This window comes from Dendrobates tinctorius, unplaced genomic scaffold, assembly GCF_039654945.1.
Source record: "Dendrobates tinctorius isolate UK_male_01 unplaced genomic scaffold, ASM3965494v1 ptg000021l, whole genome shotgun sequence".
In the NCBI taxonomy this organism is placed as follows: domain Eukaryota; kingdom Metazoa; phylum Chordata; class Amphibia; order Anura; family Dendrobatidae; genus Dendrobates; species Dendrobates tinctorius.
The window spans coordinates 31,244,325-31,270,029 of NW_027361689.1; the positions used below are offsets into that span (position 1 = coordinate 31,244,325).

At 44.4% G+C, this 25,705-nt stretch overlaps 1 long non-coding RNA gene across 1 annotated transcript in view; it reads left to right on the forward strand.

Annotated features, from left to right (window-relative positions):
- LOC141083822 (uncharacterized) overlaps positions 1 to 25,705 on the forward strand; it is a 66,574-nt gene that overhangs the window by 20,390 nt on the left and 20,479 nt on the right. The window lies entirely within an intron of this gene.

The window sequence follows — 25,705 nt, forward strand, 5'->3', positions numbered from 1 at the left end:
TCGATGGCACAGCTGTGACCAAAGTGACTAGAGGGTAAGGGAGATTTTGAATTTCTGCACACACTTGTGGACACTGGACACTTTTGGATTGTGTGAGGCCCAATGAATATCTGAGCGCTATGTGACAGGCTCGATGGCACAGCTGTGACCAAAGTGACTAGAGGATAAGGGAGATTTTGAATTTCTGCACACACTTGTGGACACTGGACACTTTTGGATTGTGTGAGGCCCAATGAATCTCTGAGCGCTATGTGACAGGCTCGATGGCACAGCTGTGACCAAAGTGACTAGAGGATAAGGGAGATTTTGAATTTCTGCACACACTTGTGGACACTGGACACTTTTGGATTGTGTGAGGCCCAATGAATATCTGAGCGCTATGTGACAGGCTCGATGGCACAGCTGTGACCAAAGTGACTAGAGGATAAGGGAGATTTTGAATTTCTGCAGACACTTGTGGACACTGGACACTTTTGGATTGTGTGAGGGCCACTGATATCTGAGCGCTATGTCACAGGCTCGATGGCACAGCTGTGACAAAAGTGACGAGAGGATAAGGGAGATTTTCAATTTCTGCAGACACTTGTGGACACTGGACACTTTTGGATTGTGTGAGGCCCACTGATATCTGAGCGCTATGTCACAGGCTCGATGGCACAGCTGTGACAAAAGTGACTAGAGGATAAGGGAGATTGGATTGCTTTTAAAAAAGCAGTTTGCAGAGCAGTGGGTAAACAGCAATGCAGGAATGTCAGGAAGCCTTAGAAGGCAGCCCAACAACCAACACCACTGATACACCACAATATAGCCTCCCCTTGCACTGCACACAGTGACTGGTGTGTTGTGCAGGCCAAATCGCTAGCAGCACAAGCAGTTTTTTTTTCTTCTCAGCAGGACAAAAAAAAAATTGGGATTGCTTTTAAAAAAGCAGTTTGCGGAGCAGTGGGTAAACAGCAATGCAGGAATGTCAGGAAGCCTTAGAAGGCAGCCCAACAACCAACACCACTGATACACCACTATATAGGTTCCCCTTGCACTGCACACACAGTGACTGGTGTGTTGTACAGGCCAAATCGCTAGCAGCAGAAGCAGTTTTTTTTTCTTCTCAGCAGGACAAAAAAAAAAATTGGGATTGCTTTTAAAAAAGCAGTTTGCGGAGCAGTGGGTAAACAGCAATGCAGGAATGTCAGGAAGCCTTAGAAGGCAGCCCAACAACCAACACCACTGATACACCACTATATAGCCTCCCCTTGCACTGCACACACAGTGACTGGTGTGTTGTGCAGGCCAAATCGCTAGCAGCAGAAGCAGTTTTTTTGTCTTCTTCCCTGCCTAATGCTCTCCCTACAGAATCAGCAGCAACCTCTCCCTATACTGAGATCGGCAGAAGTAAGATGGCGGTCGGCGTGCACGCCCTTTTATACCCCCTGTGACGCCCACCAAAGCAAGCCAATCACTTGCATGCCCTTCTGAAAGATGGTGGTGACCCCTGCCTATGTCATCACGTTGCCCACAGTGTCCGTGGATCCTGATTGGCTGAAAAAGAGCGCAAAACAAACTTTTGAAACGCGACTTTGGCGCGTAAGTCGCCGACCTCGTGGCCGACCTCATCCTAGGGTCGGGTTTCGTTTCATGAAACCCGACTTTGCCAAAAGTCGGCCACTTTTGAAATTTTTCGACCTGTTTCGCTCAACTCTATTGTGGACTGATTTTTCAAGTCCCGCTCACATGACTGGTAATACTACATCGATTGAAAGTGACAGGAGACAGCACTTGTCAACTATGGTTACAAACTACTTCTCGTCCCATATCGATGTTCTCCCTCACAGGTCATTCCCATTTGACTATTGGGCCGCTAAACTGGACACCTGGCCTGAATTGGCACAATATGCCTTACAGGAGCTCGCTTGCCCAGCTGCAAGTGTGCTATCGGAAAGAGTCTTCAGTGCTGCTGGATCAATCCTGACATAAAAAAGGACCCGTCTCTCGACCCAAAATGTGGATGATCTAACCTTCAATAAAATGAATCATGCATGGGTTTCCAAGGATTTTGTCACACCTTACCCTGATGACACATAAGTTGCCAGAAAAATGGCTTTCTTTGGTCCTCCTCTTCCTGGGACTTGACCATTTTCGCCTTTAGCAGCAGGTGAATGTCCCACATCAACATATGCCATTTTGTAAACCTCCCTAACTGGGCTGCCTTCTCCCCCCATGGCCGGGGTCACCACCTAGCGCACGCAACCGTGCGAGTGCCATTGCCCTGGACAGGTGGGTGGGCCGACTCTTGGGCGCGGGCACTGGCACAGGGTCCCTCATAGTGCAATCAAGTGTCTCTATCGGTGGGGGTGCACACCCGCCGTCAGACACACCAGCGTACTATGAGGGGCCCTGTGCCAGTGCCGTCGCCAATGAGTGGGCCCCCCCTGCTTGCTCAGGATCACAGCACTTGCAAAGTTGAAATACTTACCTCTCCCTGCTCCACCACCATGACGTCTTCCGCGTTTCCTGGCAGTGATATTCTGATCAGCGAGCGCAATGACATCACGTCTGTACGCCCAGACTAGTACAGAGACTTATTTGAGGAGACTTATTTAATTGTTTTCAATGTTGGGACAGCAATTTTTGGGGAGCACTATACTCTGGAGAAGGATATATGGGGCCCACCATACACTGGAGTATTCCAAAGGTGGGCATCAGACACTGGAGCAGCATTTACAGGGCCCATTATACACAAGAGCATTAGAAATGGGTCCCATTATATATGGAGCATTATTTGGGCCCATAAGACAGTGCAGCTTCATCCATGGGGACCAACATATACTGTAGCATTATGTGGAGCTCATCATATACTGTTTCAAACATTATATGAGACCAATGATTCTGTATGGAGAAATATATGGGCCTCATTACTCTGTATAGCGCACTATGCGGTTGCCATAATACTGTATGGAGTAATATACTGTCCGTTTTTGGAGCTATTAAAAATGGATATCAGTCATGAGATGTAAAAAGTGAAGTATTTTTCATTGTACTATGCCGCTGTTTCTCTGCGGTATCGGAGCATCATGAGTTGTGGTATGTGTTAAAGGGGCGCTCTTTGGCCCAGGGCACTTGAAAACCTGGAGCCAGCCCTACCCCCCACAAATTTAGTCAAATAACCCCCATTTTTCAGTGCGTAACTAGTATTATGAAGTAAATTGAGGTTGAAAAGCTTCATTAATCAGAATTGATGTTTTTAGCATTCAAAAGGGCACTGTAGGTTTGTTTCCTGTCCTCCACTCCCTGCTGACTTTGCTTCTCCATTGACTTGCATTGGGTTTCGTGTTACAGTCGGCCTTCGACTTTTCACGATAATCGGCCGATTTTGTTCGACCCGACTTTTGCGAAAGTTGGGTTTCGTGAAACCCGACTCGACCCGAAAAAGGGCAAAGTCACTCATCTCTAGTGAAGAGGATGGTCTAATATGACCCTTTTCCAACAACTCCTTGATAAAAGATCGCATAGCATCATGTTCGGGTACCGATAAGTTGAAAAGCCGACCCTTGGGAAATTTACACCCGGGCATCAACTCAATTGCACAGTCATAACTCCTATGAGGAGGCAAACACGCAGACTTAATCTCACTAAATACATCAGAAAAATCAGCCAAATAATCAGGAATATCATGAGACTGGGGAGAGGTGGAGAAAACAGGAGTGTCACTAAGAACACACTGACAACCCCAACTCACCACAGACACAGATTTCCAATCCAAAACAGGATTATGAGTTTGCAACCAGGGAAAACCCAGAACAATAGTATCATGCAAATTGTGCAGCACCAAAAATTTACATTTTTCTTGGTGGACGGTGCGACCCGCATTATCACCTGGGTCCAAAACTGGGGTTTATTCTCCGCCAAAGGAGTAGCATCACTACCCCTCAAAGGGATAGGAGTCCGCAGGGGTATCATAGGAACACCACAATGTTTAGCAAAGTCCAAATCCATCAGATTCAAAGCTGCTCCTGAATCTACAAAAGCCTTAGCGGAAAATGTAGATAAGGAGCAGATCAGAGTAATTGCCAAAAGGAACTTAGGTTGTACACTGCCCACAGCAAATGTGTGCGCAAAACTTTTCTCTCTTTTAGGGCAGACAGAAATAGTATGAGAGGCGTCCCCACAAAAATACAGCTTGTTACGCCTTCTAAACTCCTGACGTTGCGCCCTAGACAAAACCCTATCACATTGTATGGGTTCAGACATTTGTTCAAAAATCGGCAACGCCTCTCGTGTAGTTTTACGTTCACGTAAACGCCGATCAACTTGAATGGCTAATGACATAGAATCATCAAGACCAGAGGGAACAGGAAATCCCACCATAACATCTTTTACGGTTTCTGATAAACCCTTCCGAAAGAGAGCTGCTAACGCACCATCATTCCATGTAGTAAGGACCGCCCACTTTCGGAATTTTTAACAGTATAACTCTGGTTCAATGTCAATAGGGTTTTCTCAGCTTGATCAATAGCATTAGGTTCATCATACAACAACCCCAAGGCTTGAAAAAATGCATCCACATTAGTCAGAATAGTATTTCCAGGTGTCAGAGAAAAAGCCTAATCGTGGGGATCGCCGCTCAGCAAGGAGATGACAATTTTAACCTGCTGCACAGAGCTCCCCGATGAGTTAGGCTTCAAGGCAAGAAATAGTTTACAATTATTCTTAAAATTCCAAAATTTAGACCGATCCTCAGAAAACCGATCCTCAGGAGTAGGGATTTTTGGTTCAACAGCAGGTGATTGAGCGAGATAGGCGGAAATTCCCCGCACTTCAGCAGAGAGCTGCTCAACACGATCAGACAATTGCTTAATCTCCATTAAAGAAAAAATCGCCCCAGAGAAAAAGAGGAAAAAATATATATATATATAAAAAAATTCTGACACCTTTTTTTTTTGTTTTTTTACAATTCTCTCCTGCTTTTGAGTACCCTAGAATCTGCGGTTTAGGCTGGTGATTCTGTTATTCTGTTATGATTGGGTCACTGAGGAGGAAAGCAAGACCAAACTAAGCCACAGAAAACCAGAGAGGTTGGTAACTAAGCGGATTGCAGACCCCTGATCCTATCCACACAACTAGCAGTAGCCGTGGAGCGTACCTATGATGATTCTAGATGCCTCGACACAGCCGGAGAACTAAATAAGCCTAAAGCAAGAAAGGGGAAATCTAAAATGCTCCAAAGCAGACCCCAAATGAATAGATAGCCCCAAACATATATTTTCGGTGAGACAAGATGAAAACACAAATGCAGATAGGAAAATAGACTGAGCAAACGATGGGGCCCACACTAACTAGACAGGACAGGAAAGGAAAGACACTGTCTGCGATCACGCAAAAACCCTGCAAAAAATGCCCAACACGTCTGATCGAAAAAATACTGAAGTCACTAGACTTCACCCACTATATCAGCACTCTGGTATATTCTGAAAGCAGAGCAAAGAGAGGCCAATCTAATAAGGGACAAAAATAAACTGGCACAAGCAGTAACATAAAGATGGAAATTCAACACAGCCCCAGCCGGAGCTGGCTGACCACACAAAACTGAAATAGACAAAACCAAATCAAATGTGAACAATAACAAAAGAACGCTTAGCTGAGCATGCATGGACTGAGCTGGAAACTTAGACCTCAGGAGGCAGGAAAAAATCACCAGCAGGGATAGAGGGAGTCGGCTGTCTTAAATCCAGTCAGAAACTCCAAATGTCCAATCGTCCTCCTCATTATCAGGTGGCAGGCCTCTGTTAATTAGATCAGCTCCATTACCTCCTGTAACCACCAGAGAACTCGCGACCCCTCTGTCAATATAACCAGCTCCACTACCTTCACTAGTAACCAGAGGTAGGCCAGAAACACAACAGGCTAAGTTCACCCCTGTATATTTCAATACTTTGATATCACAGCCATTTGAAACTGGCGAGTGTAAGGACAAGCCGTCAGTCTTTCCTCAGCAGAAATAGATGAATGTCTGCTATAATAATACAGTGTGTGCAATTTCCTTCTTCAGCAAAAACTTTTCTACTGACAATTACATGTAATAGATGGAAGATTGAGGCCATTGAGGTTTCATCTATCCTCATTTTGTTAATTACGCCGCAAAGCAAGAGAAATATGTCTAGAGCCAACGCTGTGCTTGTGAAATAAGTATACCAATTAAATAGATACTTACAAACACAGACGAGCAGTTCAATCCTTGGAAGAAAAATTTGAATCCAAGAATTGCTAACAGTACGAGCCGCTGTGAGCTTCTGATTACGGCTCCTAATGTTCATTGATTTGTAGCAAATGCAAAGCCAGAAGCTAATTTACCAACCATTAGTTAAAATTAATTAAGGGAAGCAAAATTTTAGTAACTATCCAACCTCAAGGTCATCATAAATCAATCCCATTTATATCGTAGTTCACCATATGGCCAGATGTATGTACAGCCCCAATCACAACTATACCGCATGAGCCTGATAATGCCCATTACAAAACCAAGTGGGGACTCGGGTCAACTTTTTAACTGTTTTAACAGCTTACTCTCTCCTGGGAAGGTTTCCTACAAGATTTTGCAGGAGTCTGTGGGAATTTTTGCGCGTTTAACCAGAAGAGCATTTCTGAGGTCATACCCTAATGTTGGATCCCAAAGTTGTCGAAAGGGGTTGAGGTCACGGGTTTGTGCATTCGCTTGAGTTCCTCCACACCAAGTTTGTCTTAGAATGTTGGAACACTAAAAAGTTTCACTCCAATGGTTCTTACAAAGTTGAAGTTATACAATAGTGTAAAACATCTTTGTTCTAGTGTTACATAACCTTTTAATGGAAACATTGGTCCAAATCCTAAAATTAGTGGCAGTAGCATTATTCCTCATCCACCAAATTTTACACTTGGTTTTCTCGTTTTCTCGTTGGTAGCGTTCTTTAAGCATCTGGCAAACCTCAAATCTAACTTCCAGTTGACATGTAGAGCCCAGGGAGGACGGGTGTTACGGCACAGCAGCAATATTGACATTAATGAACCACAGCAGTCTATAGGTGTGAATATTTGATGATATTATATATGTTTCTTGTATTTGACGCTGACAGGCTGGACTCCAGAGATGATTCCCAATTTATAGATAATGGGTAATTTTTAAAGTCAATTTTTCCTGTCACTGCATTGCTTTCATTGAAACCAAACTTATCAAAGTGATACATGTTTAACCCCTTCACCCCCGAGCCTGTTTTCACCTTCCTGACCAGGCCAATCTTTACAGTTCTGACCATTGTCACTTTATGGGGTTATAAGCTCTGAAACGCTTCAACGGATCCCGCTGATTCTGAGAAGTTTTTTTTGTGACGTACTGTAATTCATGATAGTGATAAAATTAATTCAATTTCTGAAAAAATCGAAAATTTTGTGAAAATTTTGAAAATGTCGCTATTTTCAGGCTTTTAATTTTTGCGCCATGAAGCCAGAGTTATGTCACAAAAATTAGTTAATAAATAATATTTCCCACATGTCTATTTTACATCAGAACAATTTTTGAAGCATATTTTTTTTGTTAGGACGTTATAAGGGTAAAAAGTTGAGCAGCGATTTGTCATTTTTCCAACAGAATTTAACCCCTTAGTGACAGAGCCTAATTGCAGCTTAATGACCGGGCCAATTTTTACAATTCTGACCATTGTCACTTTATGAGGTTATAACTCTGGAACTCTTCAGCAGATCCCGCTGATTCTGAGAATGTTTTTTCATGACATATTGTACTTCATGATAGTGGTAAAATGTATTCAATATGACTTGCGTTTATTTATGAAAAAAAAACGGAAATATGGCAAAAAAAATTTAACATTTATAAATTTTCTAAATTGTACTATTTATGACCTTAAATAAGAGAAATATGTCACACAAAATACTTAATAAATAACATTTCCCACTTGTCTACTTTACATCAGCACAATTTTGGAAACAATTTTTTTTTTCTTAGGAACTTATAAGGGTTAAAAGTTGACCAGCAATTTCTCATTGTTACAACAAAATTTACAAAACCATGCTTTTAGGGACCACCTCACATTTGAAGTCACTTTGAGGGGAGAGCATGACAGAAAATACCTAAAAGTTACACCATTCTAAAAAGTTCACCACTCAAGGTGCTCAAAACCACATTTAAGAAGTTTATTAACCCTTTACATGCTTCACAGGAACTAAAGCAATGTGGAAGGAAAAAATTAACATTTAACTTTTTTTTGCAAACACTTTACTTCAGAACTATTTTTTTTATTTTCTCAAGTGAAAAAAGAGAAAATGAACCACAAAATTTGTTGTGCAATTTCTCTTGAACACGCCGATACCCCATATGTGGGGGTAAACCACTGTTTGGGCGCACGGCAGAGCTCAGAATATAAGGAGAGCTGTTTGACTTTTTCAATGCAGAATTAGCTGGAATTGAGATCGGACGCCATGTCGCATTTGGATAGCCCCTGATGTGCCTAAACAGTGGAAACCCCCCAATTCTAATGCCAACCCTAACCCCAACACACGCCTAACCCTAATCCCAATCCTACCCATAACCCTAATCACAATCCTAACCCCAACACACCCCTAACCCTAATCACAATCCTAACCATAACCTTAATCACAACCCTAACCCCAACACCCTTAACCTTAATCTCAACCCTAACCATAACACTAGCCACAACCCTAACCCTAATCCCAACCCTAACCATGATCCTAACCACAAGCCTAACCCAGTTAACGGTTAATAACGGCGATCACAACACCGGGGTCATTAAAAACCGGCCCTAATCATGTTCTGTGGTGTCTCGGCTACCCCAGCAGCCGAGACCACAGAGAAAATCCAACTCTGGGGGCGCTATACGCTTAAACCTAAGCATCGTTAAAAAGCTGCGTTGCGGTTTAAGTACCCTTAACTGCTGCCGTGAAAAGGCATATCGGTGGTCGTTAAGGTGTTAAAAAAACATTTTTTTATTTACCAGATGACATTTGAAGTCACTTTGAGGGGACTATATGACAGAATATACCCAAAAGTGACACCATTCTAAAAACGGCACCCCTCAAGATGCTCAAAACCACATTCAAGATGTTTATTAACCATTAAGGTACTTAACAGAATTTTATTTTTGGAAGAAAAAAATGAACATTTAACTTTTTTTTTACAAAAATGTTACTTTAGATACACTTTTTTTATTGCCGTATTTTCACAAGTGTAACAGGAGAAAATGGATCCCAAAATTTGTTGTACAATTTCTCCTGAGAATGAAGATACTGTGAAAGAAAACTACTGTTTGGGCAGATGGCAGGGCTGGGAAAGGAAGGCGTGCCATTTGACTTTTTGAAGGCAAAATTGGCTGGAATCGAGTGTGGACGCCATGTCGCATTTGGTGAGCCTGAGATGTGCCTAAACAATGGAAACCCCCTACATGTGACCCCAAACTAGACCCCTGAAGAAGCTAATATAGATGTGTGGTGAGCACCTTAAACCTCCAGGTGCTTCACAAAAGATTGTAATGTTGAACTGTGAAAATTAAAAAAAAATCACATTTTTAGCACAAAAATGTTGCTTTAGCCCCATTTTTTTATTTTATCAAGGGTCACAGGAGAAATTGCACCATACAATTTGTTATGCAATTTATCAGTACACGATACACCATATGTGGAGAAAACTACTGTTTGGGCGCATGGTAGGGCTTGGAAGGAAAGGAGCACAATTTGACTTTTTGAATGCAAAATTTGCTGGAATCATTAGCTGATGCTAATAGGCCTAAACAGTAGAAACCACCCATTTTTGGAAACTAAACCCCTCAAGGAAGGTATCTAGATATGAGGTGAGGACCTTGAACCCCCAAGGTGCTTCACAGAAGTTTATAACATAGAGACATGAAAATAAAAAAATAAATAAAATTTTTTCCACTAAAATGTTTTTTCAACACCAAAGTTTTTATTTTCACAAGGGTAACAGGAGAAAATGGACAAGAAAATAAGTTGTGCAATTTTTCCTGAGTACGCTGATACCCCATATGTGGGAGAAAACTACTGTTTTGGCACACAGCAGGGCTCATAAAGGAAAGAGTAACATTTTTGAACCCAAACTTTAATGGAATGGTATGCAGGTATCATGTTGCATTTTAAGAGCCCCTGATGTGCTTAAACAGTGGAAACCCGCACAAATGATCCCATTTTTGGAAAATAGACCCCTCAAGGAATTTATCTAGAAGTTTAATGAGATCCTTGAACCCACAGGTGCTCCACAGAATTTTGCAACTTTGATCTGTCAAAATGAAAAAAATATATTTTTCCTACAAAAATGTTGTCTAAGGCTAGTTTAACACTAGCGCTACCGGGCGCAGCGCACGGCCGCCTCTAAGCTCCGTCCCCAGCCATGCCTCCCCCTTGTCAGCTCCTCCTATGAACGCATGATGCTACATGCGACCAGTGTACCCTATATTTAGTGTTTGGTACCCTGGTCGTGCGCTGGTACACTTTTGACGGCGAATGCGCCCTTTTGGCGCTGCGCTGACGTGCGCCGAACGCACTGTTTTGCATTGTTGTACGCTCGGCGCAGCGCCAAAAGGACTCATTCGCCATCAAAAGTGTACCAGCGTACCCAACGCTAAATATAGGGTACACTGGTCGCATGCAGCATCATGCACCCATAGGAGGAGATGACCGGAGGAGGCGCGGCCGGGGACTGAGCTTAGCGGAGGCCGTGCGCTGCGCCTTACCCACATTTTTTCATTTTAAATTTCACAAGGATAGCAGGAGAAAATGGACCGCAAAATTTGTTGAGCAATTTCTGCTGAGTACACTGATACTCCAAATGTGGAGGAAAACTACTTTTTAGGCACAATGGAAAGCTCAGAAGGGAAGGAGCGACATGTTGGGGTTCAGATTTTGCTGGAATGGTTTGTGCATGCCATGACCCACTGGAAGAGTCCCTAATGTTCTAGAACAGCAGAAACCCCCCATAAGTGACCTCAGTTTAGAAACTACATTGCCAATTAATTAATTTAGCGGTGCAGTGATCATATTGACACGACATGTGCTACACAGATTTTTATACCATTGGGCAGTGAAGAAAGAATAATGACATTTTTACCACTAAAATGTTGTTTTAGCCCCAAGTTTTTACTTTTTCTAATGGCTAATGGAAAAAAATGGACATAAGTTTGTTGTAAAAAATTCACCTGAGTGCACCAATATCCTACATGTAATCGGGAAATACTTTTCAAGCACAGTGCAAAGCTGAGAAGGGATGGGGCCCCATATTATAGTGCAGATTTTACTGTTATGGTTTGCAGGTTCCATGACCGACTGGCAGAACACAAGAGAACCCCATAAGTGACCCCTTTTTACAAACTACAGCTCTCAATGAATTAATCTAGGGGTGCACTGGTTATACTGACGCCACAGGTATGTCACAGAATTTTAGACTATTGGTTAGTGAAGAAAAAATAATTATATTTTTACCAACAAAATTTTGTTTTACCCCAAATTTTACATTTCGGCACAGAGAAATAACTAAAAATGGCACCAAAATTTGTCCCACAATTTCTGCTGAATGTAGAAATACCCCATAATTGGCAGTACAGTACTGCTAAGCCATACGGAGAGACTCGGGAGGGACGGATTGCTATTTGCCTCCTGGAGCGCAGATTTTCCTAGAACAGTTTGCAGACTCCATATATAGAGCCCCTAATTGCTAGAAGAGCATAATCCCCCCTCAAGTGACCTTACATTGGAAATTATACCCCTTTGGGAATTTATCTACAGGTGTAGTGACAATTTTGACTCCATGGGCATTTTCCATACATAAGCAGCATTGGATGTTGCAGAGTGAAAATTGCAAACTATAATTTTATTGCCCAGTACCTTTGCTGAATTTCTTTTGGGAGGAGCCATGTCTCTTTTTCAGAGCCTTTGTACTACAGGTAACATGGAAGTCCCCTATTATTTCTGTTAATGGATAACTGACTTAAGTGGGGACTTGCTTTCTTTGTGATTTGATTTGAAGCTTTTGTTGGAAACATTTTACATAACATTTTGGATCACATTTATCCTGTGCTCTACGCTGAGTTCTTACTTTGGGGTTTCCATCTAAATCCCCAAGTGACGTGATTCAGATGAAATTCCCAAGGGATCCACTCACTATAATGAGGCAGCAGATTTTCTCTGGACTCTGTATAGCCTCTCTTCAGTGTTGTCCTTCTTTTCATAAGTGGACAAGACTGTGGTTGACCGCGCTTTTATGCAATCCTAAAAAGATAGACACCTCCAGATCACAGGTCAGACTCCATCCACAGTGTCTCCAGCTGCCTCATTATAGGGAATCTTCTACCTGAGATCTTGTCTGAGTCACGTATTTCAGAGCTTTAAGCGGAAACTATGATTAGAGCGCAGGATAAATGTGAACTGAGCCTTACTGCAATCTTTGGGAGTCAGAATGAACAAATCAACAGCAGGTGTTTTTATGTGGTCTGTTTTTAAAGAACTGCAAATGCGGATATATACACACGCATTGTATTCATTGGTGGTGCGCACTTATAAGGTAAAAGGTAAAACCTGCAGACATGTCAGTTTTTTTTGCGCAGCCCAGACAAAATGCATGCTGCACACTGATGATACACAGATGACATCTGTGTGTCATCAGTGTGACAGGTATCAGCGCCAGGGAAGAAGCAGAACAAAAACTTAATTCCAGCTTACCCAGTTCCTCTATGCTTATCCACCTGGGGCTCAAGCACAGGCCTCTCCCTGGCCTCCCATCAAGGTCAATAGAAAAAATTGGAATCTGGTTCAACAGGACTGGATTTTTCTTTTCTTTTTCAAAAGAAAATATAGTGCATACAAAAGAAAATTTTCATGGTCAACATGACCCAGTCAACGCATTTCGACTGCACTAAGCAGTCTTACTCATGACTGCTTAGTGCAGTCGAAATGCGTTGACTGGGTCATGTCGACCGGGTCATATCGACCATGAAAATTTTCTTTTGTATGCACTATATTTTCTTTTGAAAAAGAAAAAGAAGAGAAAAATCCAGTCCTGTTGAGCCGGACTCCAATTTTTTCGATTGTCCAAGAAGCAGTACAGTTCATGCTGTTTCCTGGCGCCGATTGGCTGCTAAAGGATCTCATCATTAACTCCTGCTCACGCTGAGGTCCACGCGACCAGGAGACAATGGCAACAGTTGTCATCAGCGTGACAAGTACCAGTGCCAGGGAAAAAGCATTACAGTTTGCGCTATTCCCTGGCGCTGGCCGGCTGCTGGAGGCATCTCAGCTCTCATCTTTTTCTCCTGATCGCACTGATGTCAGTGCAACCAGGAAACAGTGCTAGGAGTTGTACTCAGCAGCAGCTGTGTCCCTTCTTTGTAAAATAATACAATTAAGTAAAAAAAAACTGGTTAGGCACCCTCACAATTTTCATAACCAGCAGAGAGAAAGGTTGGGGGATGATGTTAATAATTTGTGACAAGGGACAATACCCCATGAGGTTCCCAGGCTATTAATAACAACTCACACTTGTTTGCTGAGCTTTTCCTGGTGAATTTATGGAGGACCCCAGAAAAAAATGACGTAGGGTCCCACTATAAACTCAAACCAGAAAAGACTAAACAGACAGCTGTGGGTTGATTTTAATAGCCTGGGAAGGGATTATAGATATCGCCCCCTCTAGGCTACCCATATCAGCCTCTCAGCCACCCCAGAAAAGGCGCATCCGAAAGATGTGTCAAACCTGGTGCTTAGCCTTGCTCTTCCCACTTGCTCTATGGTGGTGGCACGTGAGGTAATAGGGTTGGGGTTGATGTCAGCTTTGTATTGTCAGATGATATTAACCTCAGGTGTTAGTAATGGACAGGCATCTATAAGACACCCACATTACTAACCCCATAGTCATATTGTAAATAACACAGATATATCACATGGACACACTGACACACGAACAGTAAACATGGATGGCACACGGACTGCAAACGAATGTCACATAAGCACACACGGACATGGACCACGGATCTCACCAGTAATGGTTATTCCTGTACAAAAATCACCAAGACATTTGAAGAAGTCTTGCATCGTCATATTTTGAGAGCTATCATTTTTTCATATTTCACCCAACAGTCTTGTGAGTTGACATTTTTATTCATTTTTTGTCACATATCATTTTTTGATCGCTTTCTATTCTGATTTTTGGGAGGCAGTGTAAGGCAGCCAGGGTGATAGTCGTGGTAATGGGCTTTACTGTTCCCACATCCTCTCTGCTGTGTGTGTGACAAAACAAATACGGTCACTGCCAAGTTCTTCTCAGGTCCAGCTTCACAAAATATCTCAGAGTCACAAGACTTTTCAAACAACACAACTTTACTGGGCAGCAGCATTTTCTTCTTATAGGCAGCACATGTAACATACAGGGTCGTCTTCCTCTCTTTCCCTGTCATCCGAACAGGCCCTGTTCTCACTAGCAACTTCCTCTGCCCTGCAATCTCGGCTGTATCTTTTGGACAGTCTGTGTCCCATCTGTTCTCTCCCGTCACCAGCTCCTTATCAGCCCCTTGCCCAGTTCCAATAGGGAAAGGTGCCAGGAATGCCATCTTAGCTACCCCCACCCCGGTCTTAGAACCCGGCTACTGCTTAGGGATGATCTTGTCCAGCTGGTGCCCGTCAATACTATTCTCAGCATGGGACCCCTTACTGCTACAACAGCTTTATCACTACAGCCTATAGTCCTCTGCTCTCTCCCTGCTCACATGTCCTGCCCTTGCCTGGGGTCTGACACAACCAGGAAGTATCCTGACTAAATTCCCCTGCTCTGTGCTGCCCCTTCCATCTAGTTAACCCCTGGGCTGCCTATCTCCTAACCTATTCTATGATACTCTGTCTCTAGTCTTTGACTCTATAATGCCCCCCTCTATTCTACCCCACTATGGTCCTATACTACCTAAGATCCTATTCTATCCCTAAGCCTATAAACAGTACATAACATCACAATATGTAAACATTACATATTACATCAATAACATTAGAGAACCACATATATATTAATAATCCATGAGGTGCCACAGATGACTGTGCGAACAGCGCCCGGGAGAGGGGAGGTATGTGAGGTTCCCCGCCACCTCCTTGCAGCAGAATGAACAAAAAACAGCAGTTCAAGAATTCTTTTGCTTTTTTTATGCCTTTCCACATGTCAAAAAATTGATAAGGCAGCTTTATTGTTTGGGTCAGTATGATTACAGCGTTACCACATTTTAAAAAGTTTTTTTTTATGTTTTGGCGCTTTTACACAAAAAAACTATTTTAAAGAATAAATATTTTTGCATCTTTTTATCCTGCGAGCTATAACTTTTTTATTTTTCTGCTGATGGAGCCGTGCGATAACTTGTTTTTTCTTTGTGGGACAAGATGACTTTTTCAGCAGTACCATTTTTATTTAATTACATTTGCCTTTTTAAACGCGTTTTATTCCACTCTTTGTTTGATGGTATTGTTTTTTGCACAGTTTTTTTTTATTGGTGGTGCGCACTTATAAGGTAAAAGGTAGAGTTGAGTGAAACGGGTCGAACAATTTCAAAAGTCGCCGACTTTTGGCAAAGTCGGGTTTCATGAAACGAAACCCGACCCTAGGATGAGGTCGGCCACGGGGTCGGCGACTTACGCGCCAAAGTCGCGTTTCAAAAGTTTGTTTAGCTCTCTTTTTCAGCCAATCAGGATCCACGGACACTGTGGGCAATGTGATGACATAGGCAGGGGTCGCCACCATCTTTCAGAAGGGCATGCAAGTGATTGGCTTGCTTTGGTGGGCGTCACAGGGGTTATAAAAGGGCGTGCACGCCGACCGCCATCTTACTTCTGCCGATCTTAGCATAGGGAGAGGTTGCTGATTCTGTAGGGAGAGCGTTAGGCAGGGAAGAAGACAAAAAAACTGCTTCTGCTGCTAGCGATTTTGCCTGTGCAACACACCAGTCACTGTGTGTGCAGTGCAAGGGGAGGCTATATTGTGTGGATCAGCGGTGTTGGTTGTTAGGCTGCCTTCTAAGGCTTCCTGACAGCTGCATTGCTGTTTCCCCACTGCTCTGCAAACTGCTTTTTTAAAAGCAATCCCAATTTTTTTTTTGTCCTGCTAAGGTACTGAGCGTGCATTTATTCACACCATACAGCGGTGTACGCTCCTCACACAGTACCGTGTAACGGCTGTTATCACAGCCACAGTGAAGCCATCTGTGTGTCACTGTGGAAGGATAAGTGGAGGACTTGTTCCGTTCTTACAGACCTACACTCTAGGGAGATTCCTATTCTGCCCAATTCTACAATTCACTTTTTTCACACCTGTGCCATCGAGCCTGTGACATAGCGCTCTGATATTCAGTGGGCCTCACACAATCCAAAAGTGTCCAGTGTCCACAAGTGTCTGCAGAAATTCAAAATCTCCCTTATCCTGTAGTCACTTTTTTCACACCTGCTGCATCGAGCCTGTGACATAGCGCTCTGATATTCATTGGGCCTCACACAATCCAAAAGTGTCCAGTGTCTGCAGAAATTCAAAATCTCCCTTATCCTGTAGTCACTTTTTTCACACCTGCTGCATCGAGCCTGTGACATAGCGCTCTGATATTCAGTGGGCCTCACACAATCCAAAAGTGTCCAGTGTCCACAAGTGTCTGCAGAAATTCAAAATCTCCCTTATCCTGTAGTCACTTTTTTCACACCTGCTGCATCGAGCCTGTGACATAGTGCTCTGATATTCATTGGGCCTCACACAATCCAAAAGTGTCCAGTGTCTGCAGAAATTCAAAATCTCCCTTATCCTGTAGTCACTTTTTTCACACCTGCTGCATCGAGCCTGTGACATAGCGCTGTGATATTCAGTGGGCCTCACACAATCCAAAAGTGTCCAGTGTCCACAAGTGTCTGCAGAAATTCAAAATCTCCCTTATCCTCTAGTCACTTTTGTCACAGCTGTGCCATCGAGCCTGTCACATAGCGCTCAGATATTCATTGGGCCTCACACAATCCAAAAGTGTCCAGTGTCCACAAGTGTCTGCAGAAATTCAAAATCTCCCTTATCCTGTAGTCACTTTTTTCACACCTGCTGCATCGAGCCTGTGACATAGCGCTCTGATATTCATTGGGCCTCACACAATCCAAAAGTGTCCAGCGTCTGCAGAAATTCAAAATCTCCCTTATCCTGTAGTCACTTTTTTCACACCTGCTGCATCGAGCCTGTGACATAGCCCTCTGATATTCAGTGGGCCTCACACAATCCAAAAGTGTCCAGTGTCTGCAGAAATTCAAAATCTCCCTTATCCTGTAGTCACTTTTTTCACACCTGCTGCATCGAGCCTGTGACATAGCGCTGTGATATTCAGTGGGCCTCACACAATCCAAAAGTGTCCAGTGTCCACAAGTGTCTGCAGAAATTCAAAATCTCCCTTATCCTGTAGTCACTTTTTTCACACCTGTGCCATCGAGCCTGTGACATAGCGCTGTGATATTCAGTGGGCCTCACACAATCCAAGTGTCCAGTGTCCACAAGTGTCTGCAGAAATTCAAAATCTCCCAGAAATTCAAAATCTCCCTTATCCTGCAGTCACTTTTTTCACACCTGTGCCATCGAGCCTGTGACATAGCGCTGTGATATTCAGTGGGCCTCACACAATCCAAGTGTCCAGTGTCCACAAGTGTCTGCAGAAAATCTAAATCTCCCCTGTCCTATAGACACCTTGTACCTTGTTTTACATTACTATATAGTTTGTAGGATTTTGTCTACATTTCTACCAAAAATGAGGAAGGCTGGTGGAAGAGGCCGTGGAATTGGGCGGGGGTTGGCAGCTGGTAATGATGGTGTTGGTGGTAGATCTGATGGTAGTGGCAAAAGCAAAATAGGACCGAATGCAGGAGGTGTTGAGCCTGCGTCATCGTCTGGCTCCATAAGGCTTCGAAGGCTTAGTTTTCTAGGAGTTGGCAAACCGCTTTTAACGCCAGAGCATCAGGAAAAAGTTTTGTCTTACATTGCTGACTCAGCCTCCAGCTCTATCGCCTCCTCTTCTGAAGTTGTAAAAAGTAAAAGCACTGAGTCGTCATTGGAGGCTCATGTTCATGAACCACACCTTTCCTTGTGTCCTTCACCACAACCAAGATTGAAGGATGACGCAGGCCATACTACTGATTACTCCAAGGAGCTGTTTTCACATACCATGCCTGGATTATCAAGTGAAATGGTGAATTACCCAGGCCAAGATGAATCTGACATGGAGTGCACTGATGCACAGCCGCTGATGGATGATTCTGCTGGTACATTCACTCAGAGCACTACATTGTCCTCGCAGTGTACAGAGCCAGATTCTGACCCTGATGAGACTCAGGTGCCCCTTCCCGCACACTATACCACCATACACGGTGGTAATAAAATGGGCAATAAAAATGAAAAAAGCATATATAGAATGGGAGGAATAGGGCTAAGTGACAGCACATGTGAAAAAGACTTGGGTATACTAATAGATCACAGACTGAATATGAGTCAACAGTGTGATGCAGCAGCAAAAAAGGCAAATGCAATTCTAGGATGTATTAACAGAAGCATACAGTCTAGATCACGTGAAGTAATTATTTCCCTCTACTCCTCTTTGGTCAGACCTCATCTGGAATATTGTGTCCAATTTTGGGCACCACATTTTAAAAAAGACATCAACAAACTGGAGCAAGTTCAGAAAAGAGCGACCAGAATGGTGACCGGTCTGCAAACCCTGTCTTATGAGGAAAGGTTGCAGGATTTGGGAATGTTTAGTTTGCAAAAGAGAAGACTGAGAGGAGACTTAATAGCTGTCTACAAATATCTAAAGGGCTGTCACATTGTAGAAGGATCAACTTTATTCTCATTTGCACAAGGAAAGACTAGAAGCAATGGGATGAAGCTGAATGGGAGGAGACACAGATTAGATATTAGAAAAAACTTTTTGACAGTTAGAGTGATCAATGAGTGGAACAGGCTGCCACGAGAAGTGGTGAGTTCTCCTTCCATGGAAGTCTTCAAACAGAGGCTGGACAGACATCTAACTGGGATGATTTAGCGAATCCTGCTTTGAGCAGGGGGTTGGACCAGATGGCCCAGGAGGTCCCTTCCAACTCTACGATTCTATGATTCTATGATTCTATGACACAGAGGAAGGTGCACATGACATTGAAGAGGAGGTGATGGATGACCCAGTTGTTGACCCAGATTGGCATCCATTGGGGGAAGAGGGTGCTGCTTCCAATAGCTCAGATGAGGAGCATCCTCAGCAGACATCAACATCGCAACAGCTGTTATCTGGCAGGTCCGGAGCACTCCAAAGACAGGTTCCAAAAATCAAAAGAGTTGCTGGACAGCTTGTCCAGAGGGTCTAAACATCACAGCGTGCTAGGCCGCAAAATGTCTGCCAAAGTAGGAAGAGTGCAGTGTGGCACTTTTTTGAACAAAATCCTCATGATCAGGCCAAGGTTATCTGTAAGAAGTGCGCAAAGACCTTTAGCCGAGGGAAAAATCTGAAAAATTTGAATACCAGTTGCATGCTTAGACATTTAACCAGCATGCACTTGCAAGCGTGGACACAACACCAAACCTCAAGTGCCACATGTGCAACTGATCACAAAGAAGGTAGTCAGCAACGCTACATTGTTTCCCCCACTGTAAGCCACCGGTTAGCACAGCAGCAAATGTTGAGGTGTCTAAAAAACACTTGGCAAGTGAAAAGGTTTTAAATACTAGAGTAGGGACTGTCCCACAAGGGTTGACGTGACGTGGCGGGATGGCTTGTACATTATTTTGATCAAAATTATGTTTACTAAATACCCTTATTATTATTACCTTTATGCATTATTTGCAGTATACATTTTTTACTTTTTAGTTCAGGATATTTGTGTTTTTTGCTTTTTGTTTTCTCTGGTTAATGGTCATGTGTTAATATGCACTTACATTGTGCATACACATTAACTTACTTTTCTCAGTTCAGATTTGTTTTTTATTCATTTCATTGTGCATTCAGTGCATATATGGGTGTGACCGCCCTCTTTCTGAGCTGGGAAAGCCATCCAGTCTGGCCTAAACTGTTACTAGTGGTTCAGCCGCTCGACCCTTGTTCACATTCACGCCACTTGGCAAGTGAAAAGGTTTTAAATACTAGAGTAGGGACTGTCCCACAAGGGTTGCCGTGACGTGGCGGGATGGCTTGTACATTATTTTGATCAAAATTATGTTTACTAAATACCCTTATTATTATTACCTTTATGCATTATTTGCAGTATACATTTTTTACTTTTTAGTTCAGGATATTTGTGTTTTTTGCTTTTTGTTTTCTCTGGTTAATGGTCATGTGTTAATATGCACTTACATTGTGCATACACATTAACTTACTTTTCTCAGTTCAGATTTGTTTTTTATTCATTTCATTGTGCATTCAGTGCATATATGGGTGTGACCGCCCTCTTTCTGAGCTGGGAAAGCCATCCAGTCTGGCCTAAACTGTTACTAGTGGTTCAGCCGCTCGACCCTTGTTCACATTCACACCACTTGGCAAGTGAAAAGGTTTTAAATACTAGAGTAGGGACTGTCCCACAAGGGTTGCCGTGACGTGGCGGGATGGCTTGTACATTATTTTGATCAAAATTATGTTTACTAAATACCCTTATTATTATTACCTTTTTGCATTATTTGCAGTATACATTTTTTACTTTTTAGTTCAGGATATTTGTGTTTTTTGCTTTTTGTTTTTTCAAATGTTGAGGTGTCGTTGCAAGGCCACAGCAGTCAGGGAATCCCACTGTTATATCAACGAAATACTGAATCTAGGCCATCAGAAAGAACACCAACTCCATCACCATCATCAACCCTCTCTCAGTCCGCCCTGTCCACCGCTACTTCCACCAAATGCAGCTCTCAAGTCCAGCTCACCCTCCCAGACACTATGAGTAGGTCAAGAAAGTACTCAGTCTCTCATCCGCGTACACTGGGTTTGAACGCCCACATTGCCAAACTAATCTCGTTTGAGATGATGCCCTATCGGTTGGTGGAAAGCGCAGCTTTCCGCGAACTCATGGCCTATGCAGTACCACGCTATGACCTACCCAGTCACCACTTCTTCTCTCGCAAAGCCATCCCAGCCCTCCACCATCATGTGAAAGAGCGCATTGTCCATGCACTCAAGCAGTCAGTGAGTGGAAAGGTGCACCTCACAACTAGAGTTGAACGACTTTTGGTTTTTTAGGGTCGCGTTTCGTTTCGTGAAACCCGACTTTTCCAAAAGTCGGGTCGAGCAAGATCGTCCGATTATAGGGAAAAGTCGGGGTCGTCCCGAAACACGAAACCCAATGTAAGTCAATGGGGAATAAAGGTCGGCAGTGAGAGGAGGACAGGAAACACACCAACAGTGCCCATTTGAATGCCAAAAGCATCAATTCTTCTTACTTAATCTTGTCAACCTTAATTAACTTCATAATACAAGTTACGCACTGAAAAATGGGGGTTATTTGGCTACAGACTGTGGGGGGGAGGGCTGGCTCCAGGTTTTCATGTGCCCTGGGCGAAAGAGCGCCCCTTTAACACATACCACAACTCATCATGCTCCGATACGGCAGAGAAATAGCGGTATAGTACAATGAAAAATACCTCACTTTTTACATCTCATGACGAGGCCCATCTATTTCTCCATACAGAATCATTGGTCCCATATAATGTTTGAAACAGTATATGATGAGCTCCACATAATGCTACAGTATATGTTGGTCCCCATGGATGAAGCTCTACTGTCTTATGGGCCCAAATAATGCTCCAAACATAATGGGCCCCATTTCAAATGCTCTAGTGTATAATGGGCCCTGTAAATGCTGCTCCAGTGTCTGATGTCCACCTTTGGAATGTTCCAGTGTATGGTGGGCCCCATCTATCATTCTCAGACGGTGTTAGGCCCAGTATGGATTGCACGTGATTGCACAAAGGTTAGAAAGGGCACCGTATCCCCAGATAACATGTATGGATAGTGTACACATTCAAAATATGTCTCAGGAGGCAGGCTCAGACGGTGTTAGGCCCAGTATGGATTGCACGTGATTGCACAAAGTTTAGAAAGGGTACCGTATCCCCAGATAACATGTATGGATAGCGTACACATTCAAAATATATGTCTCAGGAGGCAGGCTCAGATGGTGTTAGGCCCAGTATGGATTGCACGTGATTGCACAAAGGTTAGAAAGGGTACCGTATCCCCAGATAACATGTATGGATAGCGTACACATTCAAAATATATGTCTCAGGAGGCAGGCTCAGACGGTGTTAGGCCCAGTATGGATTGCACGTGATTGCACAAAGGTAAGAAAGTGTACCGTATCCCCAGATAACATGTATGGATAGCGTACACATTCAAAATATATGTCTCAGGAGGCAGGCTCAGATGGTGTTAGGCCCAGTATGGATTGCACGTGATTGCACAAAGGTTAGAAAGGGTACCGTATCCCCGGATAACATGTATGGATAGCATACACATTCAAAATATATGTCTCAGGACGCAGGCTCAGACGGTGTTAGGCCCAGTATGGATTGCACGTGATTGCACAAAGGTTAGAAAGGGTACCGGATCCCCAGATAACATGTATGGATAGCGTACACATTCAAAATATATGTCTCAGGAGGCAGGCTCAGACGGTGTTAGGCCCAGTATGGATTGCACGTGATTGCACAAAGGTTAGAAAGGGTACCGTATCCCCAGATAACATGTATGGATAGCGTACACATTCAAAATATATGTCTCAGGAGGCAGGCTCAGACGGTGTTAGGCCCAGTATGGATTGCACGTGATTGCACAAAGGTTAGAAAGGGTACCGTATCCCCAGATAACATGTATGGATAGCGTACACATTCAAAATATATGTCTAGACATCAGGAGGCAGGCTCAGACGGTGTCAGGCACCGTATGGATTTGACGGCCCAGATTACACAGCGGAGGAGCAGGGAGAGGTAAAGATTGCAAATGCTGGGGCCCTGCCCAAGCAAGGGGGGCACACTCGTGGGCGTCGGTACTGGCACTGGGCCCCTCATAGTACAGCGGTGTGTCTGACGGCGGGTGTGCACCACCACCGTCAGAGACACTTGATTGCACTATGAGGGACCCTGTGCCAGTGCCCACACCCAAGAGTCGGCCTATCCACCTGTCCAGGGCAACGGCACTCGCACGGTGTCATGCGCTAGGTGGTGACCCCGGCCATGGGGGGGAGGCAGCACAGTTAGGGAGTTTTAGAAAGTGGCATATGTTGATGTTGGACATTCAGCTGATGCAAAAGGCGAAACAGGTGAAGTACCAGGAAGAGGTGGACCAAAGCAAGCCATTTTTCTGTCACCCTATGTGTCATCAGGGGAAGGTGGGACAAAATCCTTGGAAACCCATGCGTGGTTCATTTTAATGAAGGTTAGATCATCCACATTTTGGGTTGACAGACGGGTCCTTTTTTCTGTCAGGATTGATCCAGCTGCACTGAAGACTCTTTCCGATAGCACACTTGCAGCTGGGCAAGCGAGCTCCTGTAAGGCATATTGGGCCAATTCAGGCCAGGTGTCCAGTTTAGCGGCCCAATAGTCAAAGGGGAATGACCTGTGTGGGAGAACATCGATATGGGAGGAAAAGTAGTTTGTAACCATAGTTGACAACTGCTGTCTCCTGTCACTTTCCATCGATGCAGTATTACCAGTTGTGTGAGCGGTATTTGAAAAATCAGTCCACAACATTGTCATGAAACCCCTGTCTCCAACGCCACTTCTGCTGTGTGCACCACGAACACCTCTGCCAAGCTGCCCCCGGCCCGTACGGCTCGTGTGAGAACCATCACCGCTGCTGTGTGCTGGGAATGCCTCAAGCAACCGATTTACCAGAGTTGCTTGTTTATTAGCCAATATTAGGTCAAGGTTCTCCTGTGGCATGATGTTTTGTAATTTGCCTTTATAGCGTGGATCCAGGATGCTGGCCAACCAGTAGTCGTCATCGTTCATCATTTTGGCAATGCGGGGGTCACTTTTTAGGATCCGCAAGGCATAATCTGACATGTGGGCCAATGTTCCCGGTGTCAATGATGCACTGCGAGTGCTGGGTGGAGGAGCACTTTCTGGCAAATCCACATCCCTCCAGTCACGCACAAACCCTGTACCAGACCTTGCCACGCCAACATTTTCACTTGCCCCACGAGATGCATCCTCCTCCCCTAAGTAATCATCCCCATCATCATCCTCCTCCTCCTCTTCTTCCTCCACCTCGTCCAGGAGAGGTCCCTGAGCAGACAATGGCTGAATGTCATCAAGGATTCCCTCCTCCTCTTCCTCCTCATCAACATTGGCTGCAGACGACTGCTCCTTAAGGTGCGTCAAAGTTTGCATGAGCAGACGCATAAGTGGGATGCTCATGCTTAGGATGGCGTCGTCTGCGCTTACCAGCCGTGTGCATTCCTCAAAACACTGAAGGACTTTACAAAGGTCTTTCAGCTTCGACCACTGCACACCTGTCAACTCCATGTCTGCTCTCAAAGTGCCTGGCCGTGTATCCTCCCACAAATGCATTATGGCCTGCCTCTGCTCGCACAGCCGCTCCACCATGTGCAGGGTGGAGTTCCACCTTGTTGCAATGTCGATAATGAGGCGGTGGTTGGGAAGGTGGAGCAATCGCTGCAGCTTCTGCATACGAACGGAGTGTACAGGCGACCGGCGGATGTGCGCGCACAGTCTTCGCACCTTCTGGAGCAGGGCTTTTAACTCCGGATAATTTTTGAGGAAGCACTGCACCACCAGGTTCAAGGTGTGAGCCAAGCAAGGTATGTGGCTGAGTTTTGAAAGGGCTATGGCTGCCACAAAATTACGGCCGTTATCACTAACTACCTTGCCAGCCTCAAGATGTACACTGCCCAGCCATGACTCAGTTTGTCGCTTCAAGTACTCGGCCAACACCTCGGCGGTGTGTCTGTCGCCCAAACACATCATCTGCAACACAGCCTGCTGACGCTTTCCACTAGCTGCTCGATAGGGGGACACATCGTGTGCAACAGTGGCAGCTGCAGATGGAGTGCTCGTACGACTGCGCTCTGTGGACGAGCTTTCGCTTCTGGAGGAGGAGGAGGAGGGTCGAACGCCTACAGCCAACTGTTTCCTATACCGTGGGCTAGGCAGCACTGTCCCACCACCGCTGTCCCCTGTGGACCCTGCATCCACCACATTAACCCAGTGCGCAGTGATGGACACGTAACGGCCCTGGCCATGCCGACTGGACCATGCATCAGTTGTGAGGTGCACCTTTCCGCTCACTGACTGCTTGAGTGCATGGACAATGCGGTCTTTCACATGATGGTGGAGGGCTGGGATGGCTTTGCGAGAGAAGAAGTGGCGACTGGGTAGGTCATAGCGTGGTACTGCATAGGCCATGAGTTCGCGGAAAACTGTGCTTTCCACCAACCGAAAGGGCATCATCTCAAACGAGATTAGTTTGGCAATGTGGGCGTTCAAACCCAGTGTACGCGGATGAGAGACTGAGTACTTTCTTGACCTACTCATAGTGTCTGGGAGGGTGAGCTGGACTTGAGAGCTGCATATGGTGGAAGTAGTGGTGGACAGGGCGGACTGAGAGAGGGTTGATGATGGTGATGGAGTTGGTGTTCTTTCTGATAGCCTAGAATCAGTTTTTCGTTG